This window comes from Phodopus roborovskii, unplaced genomic scaffold, assembly GCF_943737965.1.
Source record: "Phodopus roborovskii unplaced genomic scaffold, PHOROB, whole genome shotgun sequence".
Lineage (NCBI taxonomy): Eukaryota > Metazoa > Chordata > Mammalia > Rodentia > Cricetidae > Phodopus > Phodopus roborovskii.
This window is the reverse complement of record NW_026126651.1, coordinates 7509253-7527091: the sequence shown is the minus strand read 5'-3', so window position 1 is coordinate 7527091 and position 17839 is coordinate 7509253.

Here is a 17839-nt window from a genome sequence, read left to right as displayed (position 1 = left end):
GCACCACAGGAGACAAAGTCAGGGACTCTCACATTGAGGGAAGCTCACATGGGTCTCCACTGTGCCTTTTATAGGAAGAGGCCATTTCCAAACCACAGAAGTAATTACAAAGGGAAGGGAAGAAAATACTTTTCATAGGATAATGAAAATATTCTGTCCTCTTAGAAATAATCCAGTTTAGTGATACCACCTGAAATGTCTTTAGTTCAGTATAAAAGTAGGAGCACAAACTAAAATCTTAAACCTGGGTGGTAGCAATCTTAACTACATTCCACCACCCGTGCATACACCATTTTTTTTTCTTATTTATTACCGGTTCAGTTTTCTTCCTCAAAGGAATGCAGTTGAGGACGCTGGATCTGCCCTCACTTTACTGAACTATAGAAAAAGCACTCAAAACTGTGGTGTTTCCAAAACTTCCCAATCAACTGATGAATAAAAGAATGTTCTAAACCATGGCATTTTAGGGGAGAGGATTAAATTACCAGCTAGTGGATAAAAGCAGATATAATTAATTTAAGCAAATAAGAGTTTTGCATAAGTGTCAATTTTACATTGTTTCTTTATATACAAATGTTGATTAATAATAGCCATTGGTTTTTGAACTGCAAGACACACCATTTTTGTGAAGATAGAATGGATGTGTTATTAGATATAAACCACCCTAAAATAGAGGACATTTTAAAATTTATGTGTGTAGAATACCATTTCATCATTATTTGAATCTCACAGGCAGTCTTTTAGTTAAACATTTAAAGCAAGTCTGTTCTTCATTTCCAATCACTTTAATCTACTCTTTAAAGAGATATATAAAGTTGATTTTATTGGCTACAGTGGTTGAATTGAAAAATCCCATTCTAATATGCAACCTGTGCCCTGCAGTGGATCTAGAAGTATTTCCCCAGCACAGCAGAGGCAGAGCTAGGTACTGAGGAACCTGCCTGACTCCATTTTAAAGACAGGGACCATTGTGATGTATTATTAAAAATAAGTTTCTATTTACTATAAGAATTAAGCTGCTTTCTGTTTCTTGGAGCCTGACTTTCCCCAACCCATGACGTTTTAACTAAAATTGGAGAAACAATATATCCTTGTATTCTGTTTAAAATCTCCTATGTCATTTCCATTGTAAGTGTGCTTGGTTATAAGCCCAGGATGTTGAAAGCTTTAAGAGCAAAAGTTTGAGATGACAGATGTGCTATGCATACAGATTGAATAATTGTATGGGTGTATCCAAGCAGATCATTGTACCATGGAGGAACACTAATCTGGGTATTCCATTGCTGTAACAAATCACATCTCCCTAAATTAATTCTATGTTAGCCACATGTGGCTCTAATTTTCCTTTGTCCTTCGACCTTGCACATTGTTTTACTTGAGATGAGTTTCAACTCCTAGAAGGTGGACATTTACCTCCTCAAGAGGACAATTTGGATACCAAGATTTTGGTGCAATTACTATTATATCTGTCCCTGTATCTACTAAAACCGTCTATTTCAGCGCTATTTATTTGTACTTTTTGTTCTTTTTTCATGTTTTTTTTTTTATTTTTTAATTTCAGTTTACATTTCAAACACAGTTCTTCCTCATATCCCTCCTCCTACCTCCTTGCCTCTTACCACCCACCCTCACCTCCTCCAGCCCTTCCTTCCTCAAAGGTAAGAGCTTCCATGAGGGATCAAAATAGTCGGGCAAAATAGCGTGGAGCAGGGCCACTCTCACATGTACTAACACTGAACATAGCACCCCACCCTAAGGAATGGGCTCCAACAAGATAGCTCATGTACCAGGTTTGTACCACGGTCCTACTGCCACGGGTCCCTCAGATAATCGAAATTTCACAACTGCCTCCCACATCCAGAAGGCCTGTATTGATCCCTTGGAGTCTTCACAGTTGTAGGTCTAGAGTTTGTGAATTTCCAAAAGATTGGTTCATCGGTCTTTGTAGATTTCTCCATCGTGATCTTGACCTCCCTTGCTCATATATTCCATTTTTCCTTTCGTCAATTAGATTCACAGAGCTTGGCCTGGTTCTGGGTTGTGGCTCTCTTCATCTGGTTCCATCAGTTACTGGATGAGGGCTCTCTAATGATAGCTGGGTTATTCATCAATCTGATTGCAAGGGTAAGCCAGTTCAGGCATCAGCTCTACTATTGCTAGTAGTATCACTTGGGGTAATGCTTATGGATTCTTGGGAGTTACCCTAGCACCTGGTTTCTCCTTAAGCTCATAGAGGCTCTCTCTATTATATATCTCTTTTATTGCTCTTCTACTGTATCCTTCCATGCCTAGGCCACCTCATTCCCTCCTGTTTTCCTACTTTATCCCTTCCACAAACCATTCCTCTGTTTGCCCCATAGATATCTAATTTTTTCCCAGGGTGATCCATATGTCTTTCTTAGGGTCTTCCCTTTTACCTAGCGTCTCCAGTGCTGTGGATTGTAGTGTCCTTGTCCTTTGCTTTGTATCTAATATCCACTGATAAGTGAATACATACTGTGTTTGTCTTTCTGAGTCTGGGTGACCTCATTCAGGATAATTGTTTCTAGTTTAATCCATTTGCCTGAAATTTTCTTGAGTTGATCATTTTTTTTTTTTTTTACTCTGACTTGTACTCCACTGTGTGAATGTACTACATTTTCCTTATCCATTCTTTGACTGAGGGGTATCTAGGTTGTTTCCAGGTCTGGCTACTATAAATAATGTTGATGTGAACATTGTTGAGCAAATGTCCTTGTGGTATGATTGAGCTTCCTTTGGGTAAATGTACAAGTGTGGTATCTCTGGGTCTTGAGGTAGATTGTTTCCCAATTTTCTTAGAAACCATCATTCTTACTTAAAAAAAAAAATGGCTGTGCAGGTTTATAATCCTACCACCAGTGGAGGAGTGTTCCTGTGACACCATATCCTCTCCTAAATAAGCTGTCCTCAGTATTTTTGATTTTAGACATTCTGATAGGTATAAGATGGTCTCTTAGAGTAATTTTGATTTGCCTTTCTCTGATGATTAAGGATGTTGAGCACTTCCTTAAATGTCTTCTGGCCATTTGAGATCCTTCTGGTGAGAATATTCTGTTTAGTTCTGTACCCCATTTTTCAATTACATTATTTTGTATTTTGATGTCAAGTTTCTTGACTTCCTTATACATTTTGGAGATCAACCCTCCTTCAGAGGTTTTGTCTTATTGACCATGTCCCTTGCCTTACAGAAGCTTTTCAGTTTCAGTGGCTCCCATTTATTAACTGTTGCTCTCAGTGCTAGTGGTGCTATTTTTAGGAAGTGGTTCTAGCCCCAGGGCATTCCAGGATACCTCCCACTTTCTCTTTTATGAGGTTCAATGTAGCTAGATTTATGTTGAGGTCCTTGATTCACTTGGATTTGAGTTTTATGCATGGCCATAGATGTGGATCTATTTGCAGACTTCTGCATGTTGGTTGACATCCAGTTATGCCAGTCCCATTTGTTAAAGACATTTTCCTTTTTCCATTGTACCATTTGGGCTTCTCTGTCAAAAATCAGATGCTGACAGGTCTATGGACTGATATCAGGGTCTTTTTTTTTATGCTGTTAGCCACCTGTCTATTTTCATTCCAATACCAAGTGGTTTTTATTACTATTCTCTATAGTAGAGTTTGAGGTCAGGGGTGGTGATACCTCTGGAAGTTCCTTTATTTTACAGGACTGTTTTACCTATTCTGGGTCTTTTGTTTTTCTGTATGAACTTGAGTATTGTTCTTTCAAGGTTTATGAAGAACTGTGTTGGGATTTTGATGGGGATTGCATTGAATTTGTAGATTGCTTTTTATAGGATTACCATTTTTATTATGTTAATTTTACTTATCCAAGATCATGGGATTTCTTTCCCTTTTCTGATATATTCTTCAATTTCTTTCATAAGGGAATTAAAGTTTTTGTCATACAGATCTTTCACTTGTTTGGATATTGTTACCACAAGATATTTTATATGTGTGGCTATTGTAAAGGGTGATGTTTCTCTGACTTCTTTCTCAATCTTTTTATCATTTGTACATAAGAAAGTTAATGATGTTTTTGAAATTTTTATCCTGACACATTACTGAAGGTATTTATATGCTGCAGGAGTACTCAGGTAGAGTTTTGGGGTCACATATGTATAATACCATATCATCTGTGGATAGTGATAATTTGACTTCTTCCTTTCAAATTTGTATCCCCTTGATCTCCTTTTGTTGTCTTATAGCTCTAGTTCAATCTTTGAGTAGTGTATTGAATGGGTGAATGGATAAACACCCTTGTATTATTCCTGATTTTAATGGAATTACTTTGATTTTCTCCCCATTTAGTTTATGTTGTCTTTGGCTTTCCATATTTTTCATTTATTATCTGTAGTTATGTTCCTTGCATCTCTGATCTCTCCAAGACCTTTATCATGAAGGGGTGTTGGATTTTGTTGAAGTTCTTTTAAGCATCCAATGAGATAATAATGTGTTTATATTTTCTTTCATTCTGTTTATATGATATATTACATTGACAGATTTCCATACATTGTACCAACCATGCATCTCTGGGATGAAATCTATTTGGTCATATTTTGGATGATTTTTATGATGTGTTCTTAGATTCAGTTTATTAGTATTTTATTGCATATTTTCGTATCAACGTTCATGAAGGAGATTGATGTATAGTTCTCTTCCTTTGTTGCATCTTCGTGTGGTTTTTTGTATCAGCATTACTATAGCATCATGAAAGGAGTTTAGCAATGTCCCTTCTGTTTCTATTGTGTGGAATAATTTGAGGAGTATATGTATTAGTACTTTTTTGAGGTTCTGGTAGAATTCTGTACTGAAACTATCTGGCCCTGGCCTCATTTTGGTTGGGATACTATTGATAATTACTTCTATTTTCTCAGGTGTTACAGATCTATTTAATTTGTTTATCTGGTCTTTATTTAATTTTGCTATGTAGTTCCTATAAAAAAATAGTTCATTTCTTCTAGATTTTCCAATTTTGTGAACCACACATTTTCAAAGTATGACCTGATTATTCTTTGAATTCCCTCAGTGTTCTTATGTCCCCTTTTCATTTATGATTTTGTTAATTTAGATATTTTCTCTCTCTTTGTTTTGGTTAATTTGGATATGTTTTGGTTATCTTGTTTATTTTCTCAAAGAACCAACTCTTGGTTTTATTGAGTATTCTTTTTCCTGTATCATTATTGATTTCTGCCCTCAAGTTGAATAGTTCCTTTCTTCTATTCTTACTGGCCGAGTTTTCTTGTTTTTGTTCTAGACCTTTCAGTTGTTTAGATAATTCAGTAGTGAGGGATTTCTCTAACTTCTTTATATTGTTTAGTTGTTTAGTGCTCTTAGCACTTTCCACAGGGTTCCATAAGTTTGGGTAATCTTCAGTTTCTTTCTTGACCCAGAGGTGACTAAGTTGGACATTCTTTAGTTTCTATGAGTTTTTAGGCTTTCTAGAATTTGTGCTGTTGAATTCTAACTTTAAGCCATGGTGAGTAGAGAAGATACAGGGGATTATTCTAATTTTTCTGTTTCTGTTGATATTTGCTTTGTAACCAAGTATGTGGTCAATCTGAGAGAAGTTCCATGGGGTGCTAAGAAGAATTCTTTTATTTTTGCCTGGAATATTCTAAGCCCATTTGACTCATAATATCTGTTAGATCCCTTGTTTCTCTGTTAATATTCTGTATGGGCTACTTCTCCACTGGTAAGAGTGAGGTCTTAAGGACTCCCACTATTAGTGTATGGAGTTTGATCTGCAATTTAAGCTTTAGCAATGTTTCTTTTATGAATGTGTATGCCCTTGTATTTGGAGCATTTATGTTTAGGATTGAGAGTTCTTGCTGAAGTTTTTCTGTGGTGAATATGAAGTGTCCTCATCATCCCTTTTGATGACTTTCAGTTTGAAGTCTAGTTCTTAGATATTAGAATATTTTCACCAGTTTATTTCTTAGGTCCATTTAGTTGGAAAGTCTTTCCTCCATCTCTTTATTCTAAAGTGATATCTATCTTTGATATTGAAGTGGGGTTTTGTATGTAGTAGAAAGATGGATCCTGTTTTTGTATCCATTCTGTTAGCCTATGTCTTCTTAGAGGTGAGTTGAATCCATTGCTATTAAGGGATATCAAAGAACAGTGATTTTTTGATTCCTGTTATGTTTTGTTGTTGTTTGTGGTGGTGGTGGTGCTGCTGCTGCTGCTGCTGGTGATGGTGGTGGTAGTATGTGGGTATGTTTCCATTCTTTAGGATTTTTCTGGCCTGGGATTATTTATTGCCTGTGCTTTTCTGGGTGTGTCTACCCTCTTTAGTTTTAAATTTTTCTTCTATTTTTTTCCATAGGGGTTGATTTGTATATATGTATTGTTTAAATCTGGTTTTGTCATAGAATATCTTGTTTTCTCCATTTATGGTAATTGGTTTTGCTGGATATAGTATTCTGGGTAGGCATCCATGGACTCTTACAGTCGAGATAATGGCTTTCCAGGACCTAGTGAGTTTCAAAGTCTCCATTGAAAACTCAGATGTTATTCTGGTTTTCTCCATTTCTTTCTCTTTCATTTATTGTGAGTACCATATGGGTAAGTTGAAGGTTATTGGGAGTTTCATTAGAGATTCAGGGAGGGATGCTTGATGGTATCTTCACACTTATTATATCTCTTCCATTATTTATGTGTCCAATTACATGATTTGCATGTAGTGCCCAATGTTAAGTTCAAATTTAGCCAATTAAGCTATATCTCCTTCTGCAGCAGGTGACAATTATAGAAGTCTATGTTCTAAAGCTGGTTCCTTCCACAGTTAAGGACAAATGAGAACACTTTGAATATCCAGGAGACATAGGGGAAGGAACATGAGTCTTTTTCAGTCACTGTAGCCAGAATGGTTTGCTAATATCCTTAATCCAAAGCACCATTTGTGAGAGTCTCTGCGAAGCTTTCTATGCATAGATAGTATCTCCTGGAATACATCACACTCACTCAACAGACATGCAATACTCTTGAGTCAGAAAACAAGCATTTCAAGGCAAGTAGTCCTTGATTGCTATAGCAACCCTTGCACATACTAAAAAAAAGTAATGTTCAAAACTATAATAATAGCAAATATGGTAGCTAATGTTTCCTTAGTGTTATGCAATTTGTTGGTTTTTTCCTTCCTTTTTTGATAACTAATGTAGATAAGCCATTTATGTCATTTACTTCCTAGAAAAGAATGCTTGGTTGATGTTCCCTTCACAGGCTCTGCAATGACTCCACTTTCTCATAGTCCATCTGAGGCCTAGATGCCAGCTTCATATTTGTTTTTCCACTAACTTTCATGCTGTTTTCCTCTGTGTCTCTGTGTGTGCACGTGTGTGTGCGTGTGTGCACACACGTGTGTGTGTCTCTGTGTGTGTGTGTGTGTGTACATGTATTTGTGTGTTTTAGTTTATGGAGGGTTTCTCTAAGAATGACTGACTGTTTTCTGACTACCAGTGACAGGCCCTTTCACTGTTAATGGCATAAACAAGATTGGCTGTCAAGTTTGCTCGTAATTAGATGGAGTTCCTGGTTTTGATTTCTGCACGCTGAAGCCCTCAGGATCTAGTGCCCTCATTTCTGAACTTCATTGCAGAATTACACATCTTATACTAACCAAGTACTGTCCTCAACTCAAGCACTTTCACTCCATGTCTGTGCTAATAGAACAGACACTGCAATGACACACGCCTCTTCCTTTTCTCTATAAGAAAATCTGATAGAAGTGCTAGAGAAATTTGCTCAGATGCACCAAAGGACATGGTTTTTGTCTTAGTCCTAATCAAAGCTATTACATAAGTTTACATCCTAATGACATCACATCATATAAAATAAAACCTATAGGTGGTGATTGTTCACAATTCCACAAGTATTTATTCACACAACACTAATTAATACAGCTTTACAGGAAAATCAAATTACTTGTCAAGGATTATTGACCACCTTCAAACTGCAAATACATCAGGCAGCGTATAAATTACTGAATGAAAGTAAGCAGAGTATACAATTGAAAATGACATGGGTGTGAAATGACTTATTCTTATGCCTTTCGCTCAGATGTGGTTCAAATGGCTACACTATATTGCTACCTATAATTCTAGTGTGGATACCGCACAGACAGTGAAGGCAGAGTTAGTGTTATCACAGAGCTGGTATTTTAGTTGGTAAGTAAACAAACGAATAAATAACTAAATGCACAAGGTAATTTTCATGTTTAAAAATAAGCTGGATAGCAGTTTAGGGTATAGACAATCATAGAAAAGATAGTTTAAAAATAATAAAGTCTTTTAGAAAGAGAAAATTAACACAAAGGGAAAAAAGCCACATGAAGGTGGAAAATATACAGGAAATCTGGATCCAAATGGTATGGTACTCACTTCCAATTTTTTGATTTCTGATGAACAGTGAAGATCTCCAATTTGAGCAATCTCTCCACATAATGTTTGGTTGTAGGTCTCTGTATCTGCCCCCCAACAGAAGCTGGCAGAAGCCTGGCTTATGACCCCTGGGCTGGCACCAATTTGTGAATATGGCAGTATATCATTAGGAATTATTTTATTATTGTTTTCTTTCTATCATTGGACTCTTGGTACTCAGCCTCTGGTTCCTGATCATCCAGGCAGTGTCAAGCATGGGCTTATTCTTTCAATGATTGAGCCTCAATTTAGACCAGTCATGGGTTGACCACTCCCACAGCATCTGAAGCTCCATTGTCCCAGCATATCTTAGAAACAGAATAGAATGTTGGCAAAGGTTTAGTGGCTGGGTTGGTGTTCGGGTCCTACAATTGGAAGCTGCCTGGTTACAAAAGATGGTCAATTCAGGCTTAGTGTCCTCCATTCCTAGGGGTAAGCCCTAGGTTTATCCTCAAAGAATGCTGGGATTTTCTACTACATGAGGTTTCAACATTGCCCCCTAGATGCCCTCCAAGTCCAGTTGTCTCTCCCCATACTCATTGATGCTCAACAAAATACTGGCAAAACAAATCTAAAAACACATCAGAAAATCCATTTACCATTATCAAGTAGGCATCATTCCACAGGTGCAGGGATAGTTCAACATATGAAAATTTGTCAATGTAATCCACCATATATACAAACTGAAAAAATAATAGAGCACATGATCATCACATTAGATGCTGAAAAAGCCTTTGGCGTATTCCAACACCACTTCATGATGAAGCTCTTGGAGAGATCAGGGATACAAGGAACATACACAGATATAATAAAGGCAGTATACAGCAAACCAACAGCCAACATCAAAATAAATGGAGAGAAACTCAATGATCCCAGTAAAGTCAGAAACAAGGAAAGGCTGTCCATTCTCTTCATATGTACTCAATATCGTACTTTAAATTCTAGATAAAACAATAAGACAACAATTAGAGAGGTACTAACTGGAAAGAAGTCAAACTTTCACTATTTGTAAATGATATGATTATCAGAAGCTGCCTTTGTGGGGATGCAATCCGAACCAGCCAAGCGGACTCAAGTTCGTACCTGAGTGGGGGAGGGGGTGTAGATGAGGGAAAGTTTAGCAATAGACAATAAAGAAAAGACACAGAATAAAAGTCAGGAGGGCAGATCAGTCAATACTGAAATGCCACGAATTTATTTTTCATCACTCTTATATACCTTCAACAAAAAGGAGAACAGACATTTCTTCCTCACTTATCCTAAGGGTTCAGTAACCACACCCTAGCTTCAACTTCTTGTTCCCTAGCCTTGAGGGTCAGGAGTAGACACACCTCAGATTCAACTTCTTGTTCCCTAGCCTCAGATTCAGGTTTGCTGTTATTTAGAATAAGACAACCAAACACCATACTGTAGCCACACCTTTGACCTTTAGGTCTTATGACTCGCCAAGATTAGTTCTGAACTCTGTCCTCATGCCAAGATGGATTGCAGCCATCTTTATGACATTGACATATGATATATTATATAAGTGACCCAGTAAATCCTACCAGGAACTCCTTCAGCTATGTGGCATAGCACACATTAAGCCAAAAAAATTAGTAGCCCTGCTACACACAGGAGATAAATGAGCCAAGAAAGAAAACAGTGAAACATCACACTTCACAACAGTCACAAACAACATAAAATATCTTGGGGTATCTCTAAGCAAACAAGTGAAAGTGATGTTGGCTGTGAAAACAAGTGAAAGACATGTATGGCAAGAACTTTAATTCTTTAAAGGAAGAAATTAAAGAATATATCAGTAAGTGGAAAGATCTCCCATGCTCTTGGATAGGTAGGATCAACTTAGTAAAAATGGCAGTCTTACAAAAAGCAATCTACAAAATCAGTGCAATCCCCTTCAAAATCATCTGTTCCACTTAAAGCCCTCCTTGTTAATTTGCCTTCCCAGGTCTGTGGATAATTCTATGATTTTTATTTTCTAAAGAACTAATATCCACTTAGAAGTCAAGAAGTCTTTGTGGATTTAGGATACATCACTCAAGATAATCATTTTTAGTTTCATCCATTTGCTGACAAATTTCTTTTATTTTAAATGTTTTTTTTAATTTAAATTAAAAATGATCTTATTTTACATATTCTTCCCAGTTTTCTCTCCCTCCCATACTCCACAACCCCCACAGACCCACCCACCCCACCTGGTATGCATTTCCCAGGGAGAATGAGGCCTTCCATGGGTGATTATCAAAGTCTGTCAGAGTATTTGGGGCAGGGACTAAGGCATACCCTGTGTATTTAGGCTGAGAGAGTAACCCTCCATGGGGAATAGGTTCCCAAAGTCCATTTGTGCACTAGAGATAAATACTGGTTCTACTGAAAGACTGCCCAGGCCTCCTAATTGTCATCATATTCAGGGGTCCTGGTTCGGTCCTATGCTGGTTCCCCATATGTCTGGCTAGGGTTCATGAGCTCCCACTTGCTCTTGAGAGCTGTTTCTGTGAATCCACAGAGCCTGAGCCTGGTCTTAACCTGTTTGCTCATTACTCCTCCCTCTCTACAACTCAATTCCAGGAGTTTGACTCAGTGCTTAACTATGGATTTCTGCTTCTGCTTCCATCAACTACTAGATGAAGCTCTAGGATGGCAACTAAGGCAGTCACCAGTCTCATTATAGGGGAAGGGCATTTAAGGTAGCCTCTCAATTATTGCTTACATTCTTAGTTGGGGCCATGTTTGTGAATCGCTGGACATTTCCCTAGTGCCAGATTTCTGTTTAAACCTAAAACGGCTCCTCTGTTAAAGTATCTCTATTCTCGCTCTCCTCTATTTATCCCGACTCAATCTTCCTTATCCCTCATGTTCTCCTCCCTGCTCCTCTTCTCCCCTCCAATTTCTCCTACCTCTCTTCCTCCTTCTTCCTCCCCCATGCTCCCAATTTGTTCAGAAACTCTCATCCCTTTCCCCTTATGCATTACGTATCTCTTAGGGTCCTCCTTTTTTCTTAGCATCTCTGGAGGTGTGGATTGTAGGCTGGTAATCCTTTGCTCTATGTCTAACATCCATATATATGTGTGAATACATGCCATGTTTTTCTTTCTGTTACTGGGTTACCTCACTCAGAATGATTTCTCCTAGTTCCATTCATTTGAGTGCAAATGCCAAGGTTTCATTTTGTTTGTTTGTTTTTTTTTTTTTTTTTCTGCTTACTAGTACTCCCTTGTGTAAACGTCCCACATTTTCTTCATCTATTCATTCTGCAGTTGAGGGGCATCTAGATTGCTTCTAGGTTCTGGCTATTACAAATAATGCTGCCATGAACATATTTGATCAGATGTTCTTGTATGAGTGTGATGGGAGATGTCATTCTGTAAATATGTTTCTATTAATGGTTAATGAATAAAGCACTGTTGGCAAATAGGAAGGAAGCGGGAAACGTAGGTGGGACTAGGAGACAAGGAGGATTCTGGGAGTTGTTGTAGGAGAGTCAAGGTGTAGAGACTTGAGGGAGAAGTCCGGACCCTCTCTCAGGTAAGATAAGAACATGTGGAAATACTTAGATTAATAGAAATGGGTTAATATTTAAGACAGAGCTAGCCAATAAGAAACGCTAGTAACTGGCCAACAGCTTTGTATCTAATACAGAGTTTCTGTGTGTTATTTGGCACTGACTCGGCTGAGGGACTAGGCTGGCGGGAAAAGTGCTTGTAACAAAATGGCGGCAAGCGTGGGGCCCAAGAACTTTCACTTACAACTTGACAAAAGCTTAAAAGGGGGTTTTAAAAGCAAAAGAACAGAAACAAGCAAGGCTTATTGGTAGCAACATTTTTCTCGGTTGGGTTCTGTTTTGCTAGAGACAAGCAAGAGACTCATGCGGCTCCTTTAAGGGAGGTTTCCTAACTCAGCATAAGCAGCAAAAAACCGCAAGGCTTTTAAAGAGCTCTGCTAACAACTTAATGGTGTGTACGAGAGCTGGCAATGGCAGTGACCACATCTCAAAGCCGGCAGCATGCTGCTGGATGGCAGCAGAGATCACATAGTGAGCATAGCTCTCGATGCTGGTGGTAAATGTAGCTCCACCATTTTGGATAGCTAAAATAGCTGTGGCTACCATTTTAGCAATGTTCGTGTCAAAAAAAAAAAAAAAAAAAAAAAAAAAAAAAAAAAAGGCTGCTCATAACATGAGTGTGCATCTTCTGGGTATATGCCTGAGAGTGGCTTTGCTGGATCTTGACGTACACTGCTTCTCATTTTTCCTGAGAAACGGCCATACTGATTACTGATTTCCAAAGTGGTTGTACAAGTTTGCACTCCCACAAGCAGTGGAGGAGGAAAGTTACCCTTTCTCCACATCCTCTCCAGCATAAGCTGTCCTTGGTGTTTTTGATTTTAACCATTCTGACAGGTGTAAGATGGTATCTCAGAGTTGTTTTGATTTGCATTTCCCTCAATTTTAACCATTCTGACAGGTGTAAGATGGTATCTCAGAGTTGTTTTGATTTGCATTTCCCTCATGGCTAAGGATGTTGAGCAGTTTCTTAAGTGTCTTTTAGCCATTTTATATTCCCCTATTGAGAATTCTCTATTTCTGTACCCCACTTTTAAATTGGATTATTTGGTGCATTGGTGACTAGCTTCTTGAGTTCTTTGTATATTTTGGAAATCAGCCCTCTGTCAGATGTGGGGTTTCAAATTTCATGTCATTTTTTAAACTATTGAGTACTACTGCACTGTTTAAATATATATATATATATATATATATATATATATATATATATATATATTATCCATTCTTTGAGAGACATCTAGGCTGTATTCAGTTTCTGTCTATTTTGAATGAACATAGTGTAGCAAGTGCCCAAATTGTATATTCCCAAGAGTAGTATAGCTTTGCTCTTGAGGTAGATTGATTCTCAATTTTCTAAGAAATTGCCATATTGATTTCCATGGTGACTGTAAAAGTTTGCACTTCTGCCAGGAATGGAAGGGTGTTCCCCATATTCTATATCCTTGCGGTGCTGAGCTGTCACTTGACATTTTGATCTTCGCCATTCTGACAGGTGTAAAACTGAATCTCAAAGTAGTTTGTCAGTTGTAGTTCTTCTGTGGTAAATTACTATGGTTGCTTTTGAATGCTATTATATCATCTACAAATAATGATACTTTAAGGTCTTCTTTTCCAATTAGTATCTCCTTGATCTCCTTAACTTGTCTCTTTAGTTAGAACTTCTAGTACTATATTGAATAGACATGGAGAGAATTGATAGCTTTGCCTTGTTATTAACTTTACTGAAATTGTTTTGGGTTTCTCTTAATTAAATTTGATGTTGTTTGTAAGCTTGGTGTAAATTGACTTTATTATGTTTAAGTATGTTCTTTGTATCGTTAATCTCTTTGAGTCTTTTGTTATGAAGGGGTGTTGAATTTTGCCAAAGGACTTTATTGCATCTACTGAAATGTTCATGTGGTATTTTTTTCTTTCAGTTTATTTATGTGGTTGATTACATTGACTGATTTTTGTATGCTGAACCATTCCTGCAACTCAAAGATAAAACCTACCTGATCATAGGGGCTGATACTTCTGAGAGTATTTTTTATTTTGTCTTCTGTTTGGTTTGGTTTTTTGAGTATTTTTGCATCTAGCTCATAAGGGAAACTAGTCAGTCTGTAATTCACTGTGTTGAAACATTGCGTGGATTGGTTATCAGGGTGAATAAGGCCTAAAAAAAATAAATTTAACAATGATCCTTCTGTTTCTATTTTGTGGAATAATCTTAGAAATATTAGCATGAACTTTTCTTTGAAAGTGTGTTAGAATTTTGTATAAAGTCATCTGGCTCTGGACTAATTGTAGTTGGGAGAATTTTAATGATTGATTTTGTTTCCTCAGGGTCTATTACTCTAAGTTGTTTATCTGATTTTTGATTAGTTTTGGTAAGTGTTATCTATGAAGAAAATTATCCATTTCTTTGATATTTTTAGTTTTGTGGAATATAGGTTTTTAAAGTATGACCTCATGATTCTTTGGATTTCCTCAGTGTCTATTTTTTATATCTTCTTTATTGTTTCTGATTTTCTGAATTTGGATATTCTTAGTGAATTTTTGTGTATCTTGTTGATTTTCTGAAATAATTAGCTCTTTTATTGGTTCTTTTTGTTGTTCTGTTTGTATATATTCTATTGATTTCAGACCTAAATATGTTTTTTCTTCTTATATTCTACTTTTTTTTCTGTTTTAAAGTTTTAAGGTGTCCTGTTAAGTTACTAGTTTAATACCACCACAACTTTTTTATGTAGCAATTTAGTGCTATGAATTTTCTTTTTAGCATTGCTTTCACTGAGTGCCATATATTTGAGTGGGTTCTGTATTTATTTTCATTGAATTCTAGAAAGTCTTTAATTTCTTTATTTTTATCATGACCCAGTTTTAATTCCATAGAGAGTTGTTCAGTTTCCATTTGTCACTCAGAGGACCAGTTTGTAACTTATACATCAATTCCATGGTTCCATCCCAAGTTCTAAGTATCTCATATAAGAAGACCAAGATTTACATGACTGTGGAGAAGAGATGACAGTAGATATTTTCTTGGCTGTGAGTCTGTCATTTTCTTCTCAGAAGAGTGACATGCAGGAGAGTGGGCAGGGAGCCATACTCTGACCTTTAGGAAAGAAAAGGGAGCAAGAGCATTGTTACCTAACAGAATGGAGCATAAAAGGTATCCCAGCAGAAAGGGCATGTGAGCTAGAGGCTTCAAGGAAAAGTGAAAGAATGAATAGGTTGAAGTCAGAACAACGTATGTCAGTCCGTCAGTCTGCAATGTCTGCGAAGATGCAAAATTTGTTCACTTCTCTGTTACTACAGTTTACACGTCAATGAAGCTGTCAAAAGGGGTTTTAACCTTCACAACAATCATTTGGCTGCATTGTCAAGATATCTTAACATAAGCATTAACATTAAATAAGCAAGTATGTTTATACAGGAACTTCTGAAGTTCATGGTGATATAATAAGCAGAACAGCATGGTACAGGTTTTCTGTTGAGCTTGCCTCCAAACCTGCATGGTGAGATTACAAGCATGTACCAGCAAGCAGTTTTTCTGGAGTGCTGTGGAGAAAGGCCAGGATTTTGGGCATGTTAAGCAAGTAAGCTGCCCACTGAGGTACAGTACCAATACTCCCTATTGTACTTGAAAAGAGCAAAATGCTCCCCAGTATTTGCAAGCATGTATTATAGCAGAACTGAGATGAAGATAGCAAGATGAATGAGTGGGTTGAATTCCATCTAGGAGAATAAAAAAATTCATGCACCAACTGGGTCTGGGATTATGCACTGATTAATGTATTATCTTATACAGTTAAGCAGAGAGGGACATTACACACTAATAATCTCTTGTAATAAAATCATGACCCCAAACAGATATTCTTTAACCTTCCAGGACCTAAAAATTCAGGGAAGCCATATCCAGAAGTGAGAAATTGTGGTTAATGCTTCATGCTGATGGCCTCGGGCACAGAATTTGTGTGAATACATTTTCAGGGAAGGTAACATGGCTTCACAAATGAAAAGACTCATCTTCTTTAACAATGAAAAATGAATGTTTTACCAAGAAGCCTTTTGAGTTGTAGGTTGAGCAACCATTCAGTGACCTGAGGCTTCTGTTCATGCTTGGAGCTATTTTCCTGAGCTCTGTAATATGGTAAGAGGCCAGAGGTTGAAGTACTCAGCCAGACAGCTTTGCCCAGCAGCAGAGAGAAGAGATGTCCCTGAGACAGGGCAGCTTCTGTGGTAATCCATAAGGCTGTGCTTAAGGAAGGGTGAGAGTTGGTGATTTTGCTGCTGAGCAAACATGACCTCTTACACTTATAATATATCTCTGTGTTGACATAGAATTTAATAGGTATCAGGTATGTGAAACCAATCCACACACAAGACAGAATTACAGACTTATCCAACTGCCAGTATCTACTTCTTATATTCCCGTGTTCCCCCCCCCCCCCGCAGAGGAAAGTGTGAAACAATACAATTTTTTAAGGTTCAGCAAGTGTGTCCAACAAGTCACTATAAAACCTTCGCTTTTTGAAAATAAGTTAATTAAGGTAAAAGGGCAATGCTTATTTATTTAAGATTGACACGGTAGTTTGCCTACCCTAGCACAATTTTATAAAGCAATGTGACATTTCACTTTTTAGCATAAACCATTCTTAACCATTTACTTATGAACTCATCTGATGCACATTTTCCCTGAACAGAGCAAGCAGTCTATTCGTCTTGGCGTGTTGAGTTTAATTTGCTTATTTTTTTTGTTTAGTTTATATGTAAACAATTGATCATTGGAATTACTTTCCCCTGCTTCATCCTCCTACTTTTCTGTAAACATTTATGATTTATCATGACATGGGAATGATTTCATATTGGGCATGGGAAAAATACTGTTTAGTTCATATGCTGGTTAAATATAAGTAGTCACAATGCAATATGATTTTTCCTTTTAACTATAAATGGCTAATTTTCTTTCTTTTCTTTTCTTTCTTTCTTTTTTGTTTTTGTTTTTGTTTTGTTTCTTTGGAGGTATGTGTTTCAAATTCATCTTGAATTGCTGCTCTTGTTCTAGCTGCCCAAGTGTTAGGATTACAGGCAGCAGCTTGACCACAACTGGTGGTTTTGTCTCTTAGTTTCTGGAACCTAGGAACAGCTCAGTAGTTTTGAGGTACAGAGCCACTGAGGAGATGACAGTCTGTTTGTATGGCTGCCATCGCACTGAGGGTTGATTGCAGTTGTAGAATCCAAGCATACTACTGTGCTTCTTAGAAGGACTTGATAATTTAGTGACTTGCAGCTGTGTTCTCCAGTGACTTGGATACTGACATCTCCTCCTGGCTTTTCCAACTACACTTTTTCTGTTTCTAGAAGGAGGGAAGGACAAAGGCACAGTGTATTTCACAACCTAACATCACTATTGGATGTGTAGGACTGTGTAGGACAGTACTGTGTAGGACAAGGCTGCATAGTGAACACTAGACATCCTGTCATCTGGTTCCCCCTTGTTACTCTGGGCTGATGACAGATGTTCCTTCACATGCAATGTAAGTTCATTCCATGCCAGCGCCTGGGAGTCTGTCACTAAGTGAGGGTTAGATCATGGAGGGAGGGTTTCTATTTGATCTGATTTTCCTTAAAGTTGGAGTAGATACAGTCCTTCTTGGTGTTAGGTGTTGAGATAGCATCTAATTGTGAAGCAGAGAGAGATGAATGTTGGTGCTCAGCTCACTTTCTTCTTCTCGTACTGTCCAGGAACACAGCCCTTTAAAATGGTACTACCTACATCCAGGGTGGGTTTTCTTTGCTCAGTTAAGCTTTTCTGGAAACATACTCAGATATATCCAAAGGTATGCTTCCACGGTGATTTAAA